Source organism: Hyla sarda, chromosome 9 (genome assembly GCF_029499605.1).
Source record: "Hyla sarda isolate aHylSar1 chromosome 9, aHylSar1.hap1, whole genome shotgun sequence".
In the NCBI taxonomy this organism is placed as follows: Eukaryota; Metazoa; Chordata; class Amphibia; order Anura; family Hylidae; genus Hyla; species Hyla sarda.
Genome location: NC_079197.1, coordinates 97,906,291 through 97,921,166, shown reverse-complemented (window position 1 = coordinate 97,921,166; position 14,876 = coordinate 97,906,291). Strand labels below are relative to the sequence as shown.

At 42.9% G+C, this 14,876-nt stretch overlaps 1 protein-coding gene and 1 long non-coding RNA gene across 9 annotated transcripts in view; one reads left to right on the top strand and one right to left on the bottom strand.

The window, feature by feature from the left end:
• The window catches only part of GAB3 (GRB2 associated binding protein 3), a 266,527-nt gene that overhangs the window by 81,104 nt on the left and 170,547 nt on the right, over positions 1–14,876 (bottom strand). For 4 of the 5 annotated variants that reach the window (XM_056539100.1, XM_056539102.1, XM_056539101.1 and 1 more), the window contains one exon: positions 2,986–3,143. The exons of the other annotated variant lie outside the window; for it this stretch is intronic. The gene's annotated coding sequence lies outside the window, so the exon portion shown is untranslated. The remainder of the gene's footprint in view (positions 1–2,985; positions 3,144–14,876) is intronic. 5 annotated transcript variants of the gene reach the window in all.
• The window catches only part of LOC130290902 (uncharacterized), a 176,702-nt gene that overhangs the window by 60,742 nt on the left and 101,084 nt on the right, over positions 1–14,876 (top strand). The gene's annotated exons all lie outside the window — the stretch shown is intronic.

The window sequence follows — 14,876 nt, the reverse complement described above, 5'->3', positions numbered from 1 at the left end:
GAGAACGCAACTACACCCAATAATAAATCCCCCCCCCCCCATGAATTCTGTAGCAGTGGGGAGCACATGTTGTTGCATTAATGATACCATGTTAATACAAGATGCCCTTGTCTCTTTCTAATAATATACCAGTCAGTATCTACACAATAGGGACTACACTAATACCAATAGAAATATATTTAATTGTAATTTCCCTCTAATACAGTGGATCCTGCCTCCAGCCACCAGACATGCTTCTCAAGCCCACGTGCCAAATAAACTACTTTGGTATTTCATCAATAACTACAAAATCGTCAGGTCATTTCCTGACAACAAGACAAAGCTGGAAAAATTTCACCTTATGGCTTTTCAGGAAATGAGCAACAATAAATAGGACTAGACGTGAACCGAGAATGCTATTTATGTAAAGTCGCTGAAAAAGATCCTAGATATTAAATCTTAATTTTTTAAGCAATGCGTCTGGGTCTTTCGGGTGAAATGAAATATTTGAGAGTCTAAGGAATTCCATCATCTTTATCTGAGGGATTACATAAGCTGGAATAGGCTGCAACATGCAACAGGAGTAGACAGCCACGCTACAGCTGTTCACAGACATCAGGCCCCAGTGCTCCGTAGCCGGACCATCGTAGAGGTTGCACTATGCAGTAGCTACATAGTCCTCCCATCCTATAACCTTCAGTGGATGCTATTTTTTTTTCCAGTAGTGATGGCTAAAAGTTCCATTTTGACATATGTGTAGCTGACCTTGTGAGACGCGTTCAGGCTTCCTGTCTTTGCACTTGTGTTTTAGCTACGTTTTATCATACTCTGGGTGGAGGACAGGGTGTATTATGGAAGCCCTAAAGTTGCTGAATACTATTAGAAGGCAGATGATTACAGTGAGTCATGTATGCAGGCATTCTTCCTGTTGTGAGTCAGCCAGCAGGCTGTCCAGTCTTTGACTCCTCTTCCTTGGGACCTCAATAGAACACATTACGCCCAATGCTAGAAGGAGGTTAAAAGATCACACTGTCCACTCCCTGACTGACGTCTTAGTCTTGTATCCATCTGAAGGTGTAGTCTTAACTCATTGAAATAGTTGGCCAGAATTGTTTCCCTTTCTTCTCTTCCCACTTTAATGTAAGTCACATATGTGATCATGTTCTCTCCAGTTTATTAGTCTTTGTTTCTAGGGAGCGTGAAAGTATTATTGTCACTTGAAGGGGTATACCACAAAATTTATTTTTCTTCTGCCTTTGGGCCCATGATGCCAGATATAATACAGTGTAATATGTTTTTTATTAACACTGTGGACTGCTCTGTCCCGTTTTCATGCACAGCTGAAAGTTCTATAGTGCAAGTCTTTTTATATTACTGTTGTTTCTGACTTTTCCCATCATTTCAAGAGGCCAGAGACCATAGTGGACCCTTACAAATTCACAGCTGTACTGTGCAACTTTTCACATAGAGCAATTTTCACACAATGTCATTTGTGTGTATTCTACAAGTTTTTTTTTGCAGTGGTCACCGATTTGTCATTTGTGACGTTTGTAAAAAGTCCCTAATTTGCGAACAATGGTCCACATTTATGCACTCTAAGTCACATCAAGTCTGACCACAAAGTAAAAGGTGTCTATACCGTGCAATATTTTCAGTCATTATCAATTCAATCATTATCACTGATGCTTCTGCGTACAATTTATGAAAGGCTGTGTGACCTTTTTGATAAATTAGTCCCAGCCTTGTCAAATACAGTGCAAGGAAACAGGGTGAAAAACATGTACATCAAATACACCAAGATAAAGTCTTCCCAATACTTTATAAGTCACATGGTCTTTAGGTGAGTGTGGCTATGTGGGAGTGGGGGTAGGGGTAGTTGTCGAGTGAATAGCAGGATGGAATGGATTTACTGGAGTAATGCTATCCACCTACTTGTTTCGGGTGGGGGTCGTGACGTGCAGCTCCTGGGGAGAGCTGGGGCTCTGCACAGGAGATTGCTGGAGACCCCAGCGTTCAGACCCCCTGCGATCTAAAACTTATCCCCTATCCTGAAGATAGGGGATATGTTTTTTGCATGAGGCTACTCATTTAAGAAAAAAAATCCTGGCATACCCCTTTAAGAAAACTTGTGACATGGCATACTGACATGAATTTTTCTTTGATCAGTCAGGGTCCCAACGACTGCAAGATATAGCTAAGGCTGCATTCACACCTCGTTTTTACGTTACGTGTGCCGGATCCGGCTGGGGGAGGGGCAAACTTGGCGCTCCCATACCCAAGCCGGACCAGCGCTGAAATCCATTAACTTTAATGAGCTGACCGGAGTCAAACGGTGACTCCGGTCGGCTCATTTTTGACCCGTATGCGGTTTCCTAAAACTGTAGTATACTACGATTTTAGGTCCGGTCATAAAACTGGATACGGGTCAAAAATGAGCCGACCGGAGTCACCGTTTGACTCCGGTCGGCTCATTAAAGTAAATGGATTTCAGCGCTGGTCCGGCTGTGGTACGGGAGCGCCCGGTTTGCCCCTCCCCCGGCAATATTCGGCACCCGTAACATAAAAACGAGGTGTGAATGCAGCCTAAGAGAAACACATGGCTTTTTACTACACTGTCTGACTGACCACCGATCAGACCATTGCAGGAGATAAGCCTCTGAGACCTCTGACGCTTGTCTCCTGCAATGGAACGAACTGAGCGCTGAGTGGCAAATCAGTCAGATGGGCAGGACTTCATTTTAATAATGGGATTTAATATCAGGATGATTCCAGTTTTAAGGCTTTGAAGGTAGTTTAACAGCTCAGTTTTAACCCTTTAATGATGTGGTTTATTTAAGCCTTAACACATAGGAGTGTAGGGGCTTGTGTCCTCTGCTGTATTACTATTCTCTATTGTACAAATACAACACCTGCAGAACGATTAGATTTCTTTCATTTATTCACATAACATTCACAAGAAATAAAATGTGGTATATTCCATTCCATGTCATATTACAGATATATTACCTTCTTGGAGCATTGCACAAGCTTGGGCTGCTATCAGTAGTATGGGACCCACACATATAAATGGTTAGGGTCCTTCTCCAGCATAGTTGGTTATGTTATCTCCTTTTCTTTTTATTGGCTCATATATTGATGGAATCCACATCACATATTTGGCGGGTCTATGCAGGATAAGGAACAAGATTAATTTAAGAAATTGAATGCACATTAAAGGGGTACTCCGGTGAAAAACTATTTTTTTCAAATCAACTAGTATCAGAAAGTTCAACAGATTTGTAAATTGCTTCTATTTAAAAATCTTAACCCTTCAATAATTATCAGCTGCTGTATGCTCCACAGGAAGTTCTTTTCTTTTTAAATGTCTCTTCTGTCTGACCACAGTGCTCTCTGCTGACACCTCTGTCTGTCTCATGAACTGTTCAGAGCAGGATAGGTTTGCTATGGGGATTTGCTCCTGCTCTTGATTGTTCCTGAGACAGACAGAGGTGTCAGCAGAGAGCACTGTGGTCAGACTGAAAAGAAATTTAAAAAGAAAAGAACTTCCTGTGGAGCATACAGCAGCTGATAAGTACTGGAAGGGTTAAGATTTTTAAAGATAAGTAATTTACAAATGTGTTTAACATTCTGGTACCCGTTGATTTAAAACATTTTTTTTTTTTTAGCAGAGTACCCCTTTAAATCAATAATAGTCCCACATTATCAATAGGGCTATGGACAAGGTCTCATGTAACTAGAACATGGATAGCAATACCACCTACACTACCCCAATGGTGGCCTTGGTTGGCAACTGGAGAATTCCATCTTAGTTCAATAGACTTCTTAGTATTCCTCATAGATCAGTGATGCTTTAGATAAACGGACATAGAAGGAGAAAACATGAAATACTCCTAACCAATTCATCATAGTATTGCCAAAGACATATGATCGAGTGCTAGACTAAGGATGACTGTGCCAGTTGTCTGCTGCCAAAGCATATAGACAACTATCATATTATTGTAGACGGAGAACGTAACATGACAGAAGATATACATGTAATGTAGAATATATACATGTGATGAGAAATAATAAGAGTCTTCTTTCCTTACTCTCCTATTCCCAATTATTATAGCTGTAAGGTTGCTATTAGAAACAACGAGGGGAGGAGGGGGTGAGAAGGGCAATGAAGCAGCTGACGTGTAGGTGTGACAATCTGGTACAGACAGTCTTTTGTGCCGCTAAAAGCAATGTCTCCGAGCTGAAAGAATGTAGATAGAAGGAAACTACTGGAATTCAGGTTTACAGAAAAGAACAGGTTAGGGCTGTTACAATGTATTCTGTGCACAAGGAAGTCTACTCTCTGCCTAAACTGCCTTCTATAAGAGAAGTGTAAGATGGTATATACAGTATCATAATGGTGTATGGGACCTGCAAATAAAGCTGTAATATACTGTAGATAGATAGATATGTATCTATAAGGGTTCATGCTCACTCTGGGCAGAAATGCTGCCAACAATAGGATCGCAAGTGAATTGTCAGTCCCCATAGCCAGGATAACATTCCACTCAATAGTCATGTTTATTCTTTCATTTGGGTGAATTTCTACGGCTCTGCCACCGAAATGCCGTAGTGTGCAGAATTCCAGTGATAGCAATGGATCTCTTTGTACCGCAATTTCTAAGCAGAATTCCTCTTCAGAAAATCTGTAGTGTGCATGAACCCTAAGGCCATGTTCACATGGCGGAATTTCCGTGCCAGATTCTGCATTGAAATCTGGCACGGAGATTCCGCTGCAGCAGAGACCCATTGAATTCAATGTGGCTCTGGTGCGCTGTGCACACGGGGGAATTTCCATATTCCATGTCCGTACAAAGACATGTCCGTACACGTTCATTCTTTGTGCAGAGTCCGCATGGAATGCATAACCATCTATGAGACGGCACATTCCTGTGTGTTCCTAGCCCCACAGTTTTTGGAATGTTCGCACAGAGATTCTCTATGTGGACATTCCGTTGTGTGAACGTAGGCTTTAGGCTGTGTTCACACTTCCGAAATGTCAGCACGGAAAATCTCAATGCAGACATTTCAGAGATTGTGGACGCCAGTAGAATATGTCAACACTCGGACCGCACAGGAATGCGCCCTCTTATAGACGGCTATGCATTTTGTGCGGTGTCCGAACAAAGAATGAACAGTTTCATTCTTTGTGCAGAAAGGGAAAAGGAATTTCCGGCCATGGGAAATTAACGGGACTCTGCTGCTCCGAAATCTCTGGAGGAATTCCGCACGGAGATCACGAATGGTGAACATGGCCTGAGGCTATATTCACAAGGCAGAATTTCTGCATGCGGAATTCCACACAGATTCCGCATCAAATTAAAGTCCAAACAGACTTCAATGGAATTCCGCACTCATATTCCTACTTCAGAATTTCTGCATGCAGATTCCGCATGGATTCTGCACAAAATCATCACAAGGCAGAAACCACCCAAATGAATGTGGACTCGGAATTGGTGCAGATGTGCCAAAAATCGGCCGTGTCGTTATGGCCTAAAGGCATTACACATATAAGTTATTTACACGGTGTATGACTATATTATTTAGGTAATGTACGGCAGTATTATTCGAGTCTAATATACAGTAGGTCCATTATTTGTGCATAGTGGTGGAATTATTTGGACACTGCATGCTCATGCTTTCTGAAACTCTCCAGTTGTGTTTTTTCTAATGTTTCTAATATTTTCATATATTGTGGCCTTATAATTTGCCTCTTTCTCCTGTAGTGAGGTTTTCCTGAGTACAGCTATGTTTGCACGCATCAGCATTTATTTATTGTGGTGGGGATATCTATGTGTGTGTGTGTAGAATTGAGATGCATTTCGATTCACTGGGCGATATCCACTGCAGGTTTATAAATCCACATCATGCCCTCAAATATCTTTTGACTTTGAGAATGGTGATTTGTTAAACCCCATTCACATGCATTGTTCTATACATCAGATGTGGATTTTTGGTGAAGGCTCTGCACTTTATGCAGCTTTCCTAGAAACAGACACAAAATGATATGACAACTTCAAATAAAAGTATTTGATCCACAGATATCAGTTATATATCTAATAGTGACATAACGTAATAACTGGGATTCTTATAGAAATGAACATAAACTAGCCAGATAGATAGCTACAGTTCCCAGGTATAAGAGGGCATCAGACCAGTAAGAGATTGTTTTAAGCTTTTTTCTAGGAGTAGTTCTCCATGCGCTGGACAACGTCCACTGAGCTGATGTTAGGAAAATGCAAACGCCATATTTTCAACCTCACCCATGATATTCTCCAGTTCTTAGACGCCCAGGCATTCCCATGGTGCATTTTAAAAACAAAAAAAATAATAAGAAGAATAATTTTTATAGTTTCAGTGTAAGAAACATTAAACAGCTAGAACTGACACGGTGACATAAAGGTCATCATGTACGGTATCTCATCAGTTCCGTTTGCATGCTATGTACTAGACTGTATATTCCGAAGAGGAAAACTTCAGCCCCAGTTGTGACTGATGCTACTACATACTATACTTACTGTATTTTTCGCCGTATAAGTCGCACTTTTTCTTCCCCAAAACTGGGGGGGGAAAAGTCGGTACGTCTTATACGGAGAATACACACCTATTGCGGCGGTCCCTGCGGCCATCAACAGCCGGGACCCGCGGCTAATACAGGACATCACCAATCGCGGTGATGCCCTGTATTAATCGTTCAGACGTGGAGATCAAAGCTGACCGCTGCGTCTGAAGCGAAAATAACACTAACCTGGCTGCTCCGGACCACCGCGGTGAGATCGCGGCGTCCCGAACAGCTTACAGGACACCGGGAGGGACCTTACCTGCCTCCTCGGTGACTGCTCCGTGCCGGGATCCCCTGCATAGGCAGTTCTCTCCTTTGACGTCATCACGTCGTCGCGCACGCCGTCCCGTCATCCAATAGGAGCGGCATGCGTAGCGACGTGATGACGGCGACGGAGAGCGTGGATCCCGGGGAAGAAGACGTCCGGAGCATCGGGGACACCACGGGGACGCGGCGACAGCGATGGAGGGCGACATCCAGGGCAGCGGTGACTGGTCCGGAGCGGCGGGGACAGGTGAGTACTACCTCCTATCCAGTGGTCTTCAATCTGCGGACCTCCAGATGTTGCAAAACTACAACTCCCAGCATTCCCGGACAGCCAACGGCTGTCCGGGCATGCTGGGAGTTGTAGTTTTGCAACATCTGGAGGTCCACAGGTTGAAGATCACTGTTGGGTGCAGAATGTTTTTTTTTCTTGATTTTGCACCTTTAAAATAGGGTGCGTCTTATATGCCCGTGCGTCCTATAGGGCGAAAAATACGGTATGTACCAATGAATGAAGGCTGGACATATTTTATCGGCTACGGTGTAGGCTATGGTTATTGTTCATGTGTTTCCTGAATGCAAGTCTGTCAGGGTCTAACCCATTTCTGGCGCGGTTTCTGTCTTTTAGTGTAAGAGATACCAGTAGAGGGAAAGTTACAGAGATCAGATAGTAGAAAGGGGGAGAGAAACCAAGGAGGAAAGTCCCCACAGACTGGAAAGAGAGAGAGGAGCAAACACAAGGAAGTCTACTGGAGAGAACCATTTAGGCTTTGTGGCTTAGCGCAGCTTCGTGGACTTTAGAGCTCTGAACATGATCTAAAGCTGACCGATTCCCTTTAAGTGACCGCTGTCACGCCCCCTTCCCATAGACTTTGGTAGAGGGGGCAGGCGTGACGTCACGAGGGGGTGGGCGAGACGTCACGAAGGGGCCGGGCGTGACGTCACGCCCGGCGGCTGCGAACACGGAATCCCGCACACAGCGTTCGGAGTAATGAACTTCCTGACGCTGTGAGCGGAGCTCCGAACTGCAGGGCAGCGCACAACCCCTTTAAACCAAATGGATAAAAGATTTTTTCCTTATATATAGTCATACTTGACCTTAAAGAAAATATATTAAGGGAATAATTTCTCCTTGCAGCAAGAAGTCAATGACAACACAGGAGCATCATACACCATTTTCATCAGGTGGTCATTAGTAGCATGCATTCATTAAGGGAAGATGATTACCTGCCAGCATTGGTACTTAGCACTGCTAGATATATAGCTAGGTCTAAATCTATTTGACATAAATTGTCATAAAACATATGAATTTGGCACATAATGCATCTGGATGTACATCCAAAAAAAACATAATTCCCTAGAGAGGAAGGACATTAAGCATTGTCTTAAAGTGGTACGCCACTGATTTTTTAAATTTTTTTGGAGTGCCGATAGTGCTCTCCTGTCTTCGGGGCCCCGGTCTTCTTCAACATCCTGGGGCCTGACGCGTCCCACTGCGCTGAACTTATCGCAGGCCGCAATGGTGTCCCGCCTCAGTCGTGATGCACTGAGCGGCAGTTTCATGTAATGGGCCCAGGTCCAGTCTTCTTCCTGGTTCCCAGGCCCTTTACATCACACAGCTGCTCAGCATATCACTGGCCTAGGCAGGACATCATTGCGTCCGGCGATAAGCTCAGTGCAGTGTGACACATCGGGCCACAAAATGCAGAAAAAGACCAGGCACAAAATAAAGGAGAATTTAAGTTTTAAAAGTTATTTTTATTTTTACAGCCGGGCTGAATGCAAAAATAAAAAAAAATCTGTGGAGTACTCCTTTAAGGGTCAACAATGGCATTTATATCTTTGGCAGGACAAAATACCCCAGGTAAACATTTCAAATTATGTTTCAAAAGTGTTTTTGCAATGTATGCCAAGTTTGGCTTGAGTTCGGCTGGCCCTGGGTACCATGAAAACTACATACTTTACAAGTGAGATACATATTGGGCCATTTTTGTCTATACCCCCAACCAGAAAACAATGAAGACGATAAACAGTCACATGACACAAATGATGCACATTTATCACTTTCACAATAAAAAAAATAATAATAATTTGGTTCTCAAATTTGTATGCTTACTTGGGAACAGATAAATGTAAGCGAACCTGTCACCTAGTTGATGAGGAGACAAGCAAAGGCGTAACTATAGGGGATGCCGAAGTAGCAATCCTCAAGACCCCTCTGCCACATAAGAAGAGGACCCCAGTATTATAAATGGCACTTGATATGGTGTTGCCACAGATTTTGCTTTGGGGCAAAGGAGCTACAAATTACAGATCTGAAGACATACCAAAGTATAAATCATGACAATGTTATCCATCATTTGGATGGAACCAGAGTAACCATTATATGACAGTAAACTTAACGGCCCACATTTATCATTGCAGTGCAAGTGAAGCATTTTTTTACACCTTTTTTTTTGTGTGTGCTGATAATGTGTAGGAGCACCAAATTTATTAAAAGGTAAAAGAGCTTTGATAAATTTTGTGCAGGTCACATTTTCTGAAATTTCTGTCTACACATACACCAAAAAGCTACACCATGTCTGGGCTGGTGTAGTTTTAGAGACTTTTCAGTGGCTTTGTACCTTTTTTCGCTCCTTTTTACAAAAAGGGGCAATGATAAATCCCTTCCATATCATGTCTATTGCCAAAATCAGTGGATTGCAACTCAAAATCAGCAGAAGTGTGTAAACAAAAAGGGGCAAAAAAAAAGGCGCAAAAAACCCTGCTTGCGCCTTTTTTGCCCCTTTTTTAGACACAAAAAACTGTCTAAAGACAATGATAAATGTGGGCCAAGGTACCAATGTCAGACCAAGGATAGGCCATCAGTAGCCGATCAGTGGGGGGTCTAACTCCTGACATTCCAGTGATCAGCTAAGTGAGTGAGCCTCCGTGACATTTTACCTTTATTATTTAGCCAGACACAGTGCCATACATATGGTTGTGACTATGGCTCGTATTGCAGCTCAATCCCAGGCATACTAGAGGGACAATTTTATGTACAGTACAGGACTTAAACAATAAAACCATATTAAACAATAAAATAGATGTAACCTTTGCTGGAGAGCATCCATAGGCTAACCTCCAGGAAACCCCTTAAAATAAAGGTCATATAGCTGAGTATATGTTCTCACATTCCATCATTCTATTTCCCATGATTCTACTTTCTGGATTATTCAGTCCCCAGACGGAGCTGTATTTATTTACATTGACACAGTCAGACAATCTGCCGTAAAGACGTGATATGTGACTAGAGATCAGAGAGACATTTGTTGAATATTGCAGAGAAGGTGTATAATAAAAATGGAAATATATTGCCGATATGCATTGAGAATCTCCCAGCACCTGCACAAATCCTACGTTTACCACTTAGTGTTTCTAATTTAAAGGAATATTGGGTATTCAAAGCTATTTTCTTTAAAAACGGCTGGAAAAAGACCTCTTCTAAACGGGAAACGCCCAGTTTAGAAGAGGTTTGCTATGGGGATTTGCTTCTAAACTGGGCATTTCCCGAGACACGTGTCATCAGAGAGCACTTAGACAGAAAAGAACAAGATTTTTTAATAGAAGTAATTTACAAATCTGTTTAACTTTCTGGAGCCAGTTGATAAATATAAAGAAAAAAGTTTTTTCCTTTAATACCCCTTTAACGACGCAGGACGTATATTTACGTCCTGCGCCGGCTCCCGCGATATGAAGCGGGATCGCGCCGCGATCCTGCATCATAATGCGTCGGTCCCGGCGCTCATCAACGGCCGGGACCCGCGGCTAATACCACACATCGCCGATCGCGGCGATGTGCGGTATTAACCCTTTAGAAGCGGCGGTCAAAGCTGACCGCCGCTTCTAAAGTGAAACTGAAAGTGACCCGGCTGCTCAGTCGGGCTGTTCGGGACCGCCGCGGTGAAATCGCGGCGTCCCGAACAGCTGACCGGACACCGGGAGGGCCCTTACCTGCCTCCTCGGTGTCCGATCGACGAATGACTGCTCCGTGCCTGAGATCCAGGCAGGAGCAGTCAAGCGCCGATAATGCTGATCACAGGCGTGTTAATACACGCCAGTGATCAGCATAGGAGATCAGTGTGTGCAGTGTTATAGGTCCCTATGGGACCTATAACACTGCAAAAAAAATGGATAAAAAAAGTGTTAATAAAGGTCATTTAACCCCTTCCCTAATAAAAGTTTGAATCACCCCACTTTTCCCATAAAAAAATAAAACAGTGTAAAAAAATAAATAAATAAACATATGTGGTATCGCCGCATGCGTAAATGTCCGAACTATAAAAATATATAATTAATTAAACCGCACGGTCAATGGCGTACGCGGAAAAAAATTCCAAAGTCCAAAAAAGCGTATTTTGGTCACTTTTTATACCATTAAAAAAATGAATAAAAAGTGATCAAAAAGTCCGATCAAAACAAAAATCATACCGATAAAAACTTCAGATCACGGCGCAAAAAATGAGTCCTCATAGTGCCCTGTACGTGGAAAAATAAAAAAAGTTATAGGGGTCAGAAGATGACATTTTTAAACGTATAAATTTTCCTGCATGTAGTTATGATTTTTTCCAGAAGTGCGACAAAATCAAACCTATATAAGTAGGGGATCATTTTAACCGTATGGACCTACAGAATAATGATAAGGTGTAATTTTTACCGAAATATGCACTGCGTAGAAACGGAAGCCCCCAAAAGTTACAAAATGGCGTTTTTTTTTCGATTTTGTCGCACAATTATTTTTTTTTCCGTTTCGCCGTGCATTTTTGGTAAAATTACTAATGTCACTGCAAAGTAGAATTGGTGACGCAAAAAATAAGCCATAATATGGATTTTTAGGTGAAAAATTGAAAGGGTTATGATTTTTAAAAGGTAAGGAGGAAAAAACGAAAGTGCAAAAACTGAAAAACCCCTGGTCCTTAAGGGGTTAAGCGTTGGCAGATCTTGCTGTAATTTGAGCTGTCAGCTGATGTAAATGGGAGCATCCTTACTTTACTTTGACAGCAGACCATGGGGGAAAGTGAGGCTTGGCCATACTGGGGTGATATTGTAAACTAACAGCTGTCCTAGGCTAAATGCACGCTGAGGTTTGGGAATTCATGAATGCTATATACACATAGGGAGGTATTTATCAAAGGATTTATGTGGGTTTTTTTAACGTAACTTTGGCGCAATGTTTTGGTGCAGTGTCTTTTTGCGCCAAAGTTTGGTGCATTTTCTCAACTGTCATTTTTTACAACTTTATCAAAATCACACGGTCCTGTGTGTGATTTTAACTTTAGTCAGTAATTCATCATTTGCGCCAATCGATCTTTGGCGCAATTGTGCGCCTTTTGGGGGGTTTTTTGGCGCAAATCCCCGCCAAGAAATTTTGCACATGGAAAACACACTTAGCAATGTCTGTAAATGTAAAGGCGTCAAAATACATTAAAAACATTTTTTTGGTGAAAGCAGCGACGCCTCCAGGGCTGCTCGATACTATCCTGCGACATAGTTGTCTCTGAGGAACCTTCACCCTCCGTTGAGCCAGCATTGGACATGGCCACACAGGTTCAGGAAAGGTAAGCACTAAAGCAGTGGTCCCCAACCTGCGGACCTCCAGATGTTGCAAAACTACAACTCCCAGCATGCCCGGACAGCCAACGGCTGTCCGGGCATGCTGGGAATTGTAGTTTTGCAACATCTGGAGGTCCTCAGGTTGGCGACCACTGCACTAAAGTAACCAAAAAAAAAAATACTCAAGTTGAAAATAAAATCCATTTCACATGGTGGCTATAAACCCCACAAAAGAAAATAACTCATGCCGCTTGCTGATATACGGCAGGAGGGACTCCGAAATGGCTGCTCTACAGGGTAAAATACGCGTCCTCTGTGGCGGTAAGTTCTGTGTAAAAGGCGCTGTGAACAGCTGATTTCAACATTTGAGCCAAAATTACTAACAACTTGCACCAAATGATAAATTTGGTGCATGTCCACGAAAACCAAATTGAAAAAAAAGGGTAAAAAGAAACTGTCAACAGGCAAAATTGATAAATACCCCCCATAATCTTTTGGCTCATAGGTTTCATAGAATTCAGCTTGATGGCAAATGTACAGCCAAAAGATGTTCAAAAGTATTAAAAGGTGTAAATGTCTCCCATTGGGGGGGATTACTAACACCAGCATTTTTCTATACATAGATTTTATCAGCTCCGAATCAGCTGTGCTGTTTTTATTGAGAAGTGTGCACCTTTTAATAAATCCAGCGCATGTGAGGTTGCCAGTGCAGCAGCCTTAAAGGGGTACTCCGCCCCTAGACATCTTATCCCCTATCCAAAGGATAGGGGATAAGATGTCAGATCACCGGGGTCCCGCTGCTGGGGATCGCTGCTGCAGCACTCCGCTATCATTACTGTGCAGAGCGAGATCGCTCTGCACGTAATGACGGGCAATACAGGGGCCGGAGCATCGTTAGGTCACGGCTCCGTCCCTCGTGATGTCACGTCCCTCCCCCGTCAATACAAGGCTATGGGAGGGGGCGTGGCGGTCGTCACGCCCCCTGCCATAGACTTGCATTAAGGGGACGGGCCGTGATGTCATGAGGGGCGGAGCCATAACGTCCGGCCCCTGTATCGCCCGTCATTACTCACAGAGCGAACTCGCTCTGCGCAGTAATGATAGCGGGGTGCCGCAGCGGCGATCCCCGGGGTCCCCAGCAGCGGGACCGCAGTGATCTAACATCTTATCCCCTTTCCTTTGGATAGGGGTTAAGATGCCAGGGGCGGAGTACCCCTTTATAGATTTGGCATCAATCAGAATTGGCATCAATTTTAGCTGCAATTTATGCCTGTTAGCAGGCAAAAGCTGTAGTAAATTTGGTACTTGTTGGGGCCACCTTTATGCCAAGCTCCACCCACTGTGCGCTAAACCCATCCCCCTAGGGGAAATATGGTGTCAAACTGTAACAAATTACCAACTTGTTGTGCAAAACAGGCCTTGCACAATAATTGCCAACTTTTTGATGACTGAATCCTGTCGTAGCGGCATGATAAATCCCCTTCCCATAGAGTTTTGGAGTGAAACTCGTAAAGTCTTTAGATGTGTAGTCTAAAGAGCCCATAAGCTGTACTAGTATATGTAGCGGTAGGGCTGGCAGGTACACGTATGCAGAAGCAAAACATTTATACTACTCGGCAGATGTATCAAATGATTCTGAATGTTCTCTTCAACAGTGGAGTGGGCCGAGTCTTATGTCATGACCAATACCACATTGTGTCTAGGTGCTTTATTCTGTATTGTGGGTAACAAATGCAGATTGTACGCAAGGCATGAGATAGGAATAAGAATTAGTTACCAAGAGATTTTTTTTCTCACTTTCTCTTTTGCCCCAGGCAAATTTTTATGGCCGAGAACTCAGACACAGACAATTACACAATGAGGTCACTGTTTCAGCATGACAGTCTGAACCCAACAACAGGCTCCTGATATAATGATATGTATGATGGAGCGTGACCTACATATAGTAAATCGTGGCATGCTGCTATTGTGTTCTAACCCTTTGAGGTTTGCCATGTGACTACTGCAGGGCAGGCAACTGTCACCCTTTACATTGCAATCTAAAGGCACTGCCTGAAAGTAGCATTTTTCAAGTAAACTATATAATCATATATACCTATACATCATACAGTCTATACTATTATCACCACATCTTTCTTGGCTCATATTACCACCTTTTTAAAGAGTGTAAGAGTGACACAATAGGAATCATATGAAATAAATATTGATGATATATACAACAAAACTCTCGGCACTCACCAGATGCATTTGAATCACATCTTCAGTAAAAGACTATCAGGACATGATTTGGTAGGTAGCCTTTCCCAATGACTGGTTACCCTATGAAATTCATCCGGATAGTCTTTTACTAAAGATATAACTAAAACCAGTGGTCGAGTCCTGGGGAATCAAAGTATGGGAACTCACCTAAGATTTCCACCCAAGGGCTGGTCCTGCAGGACTC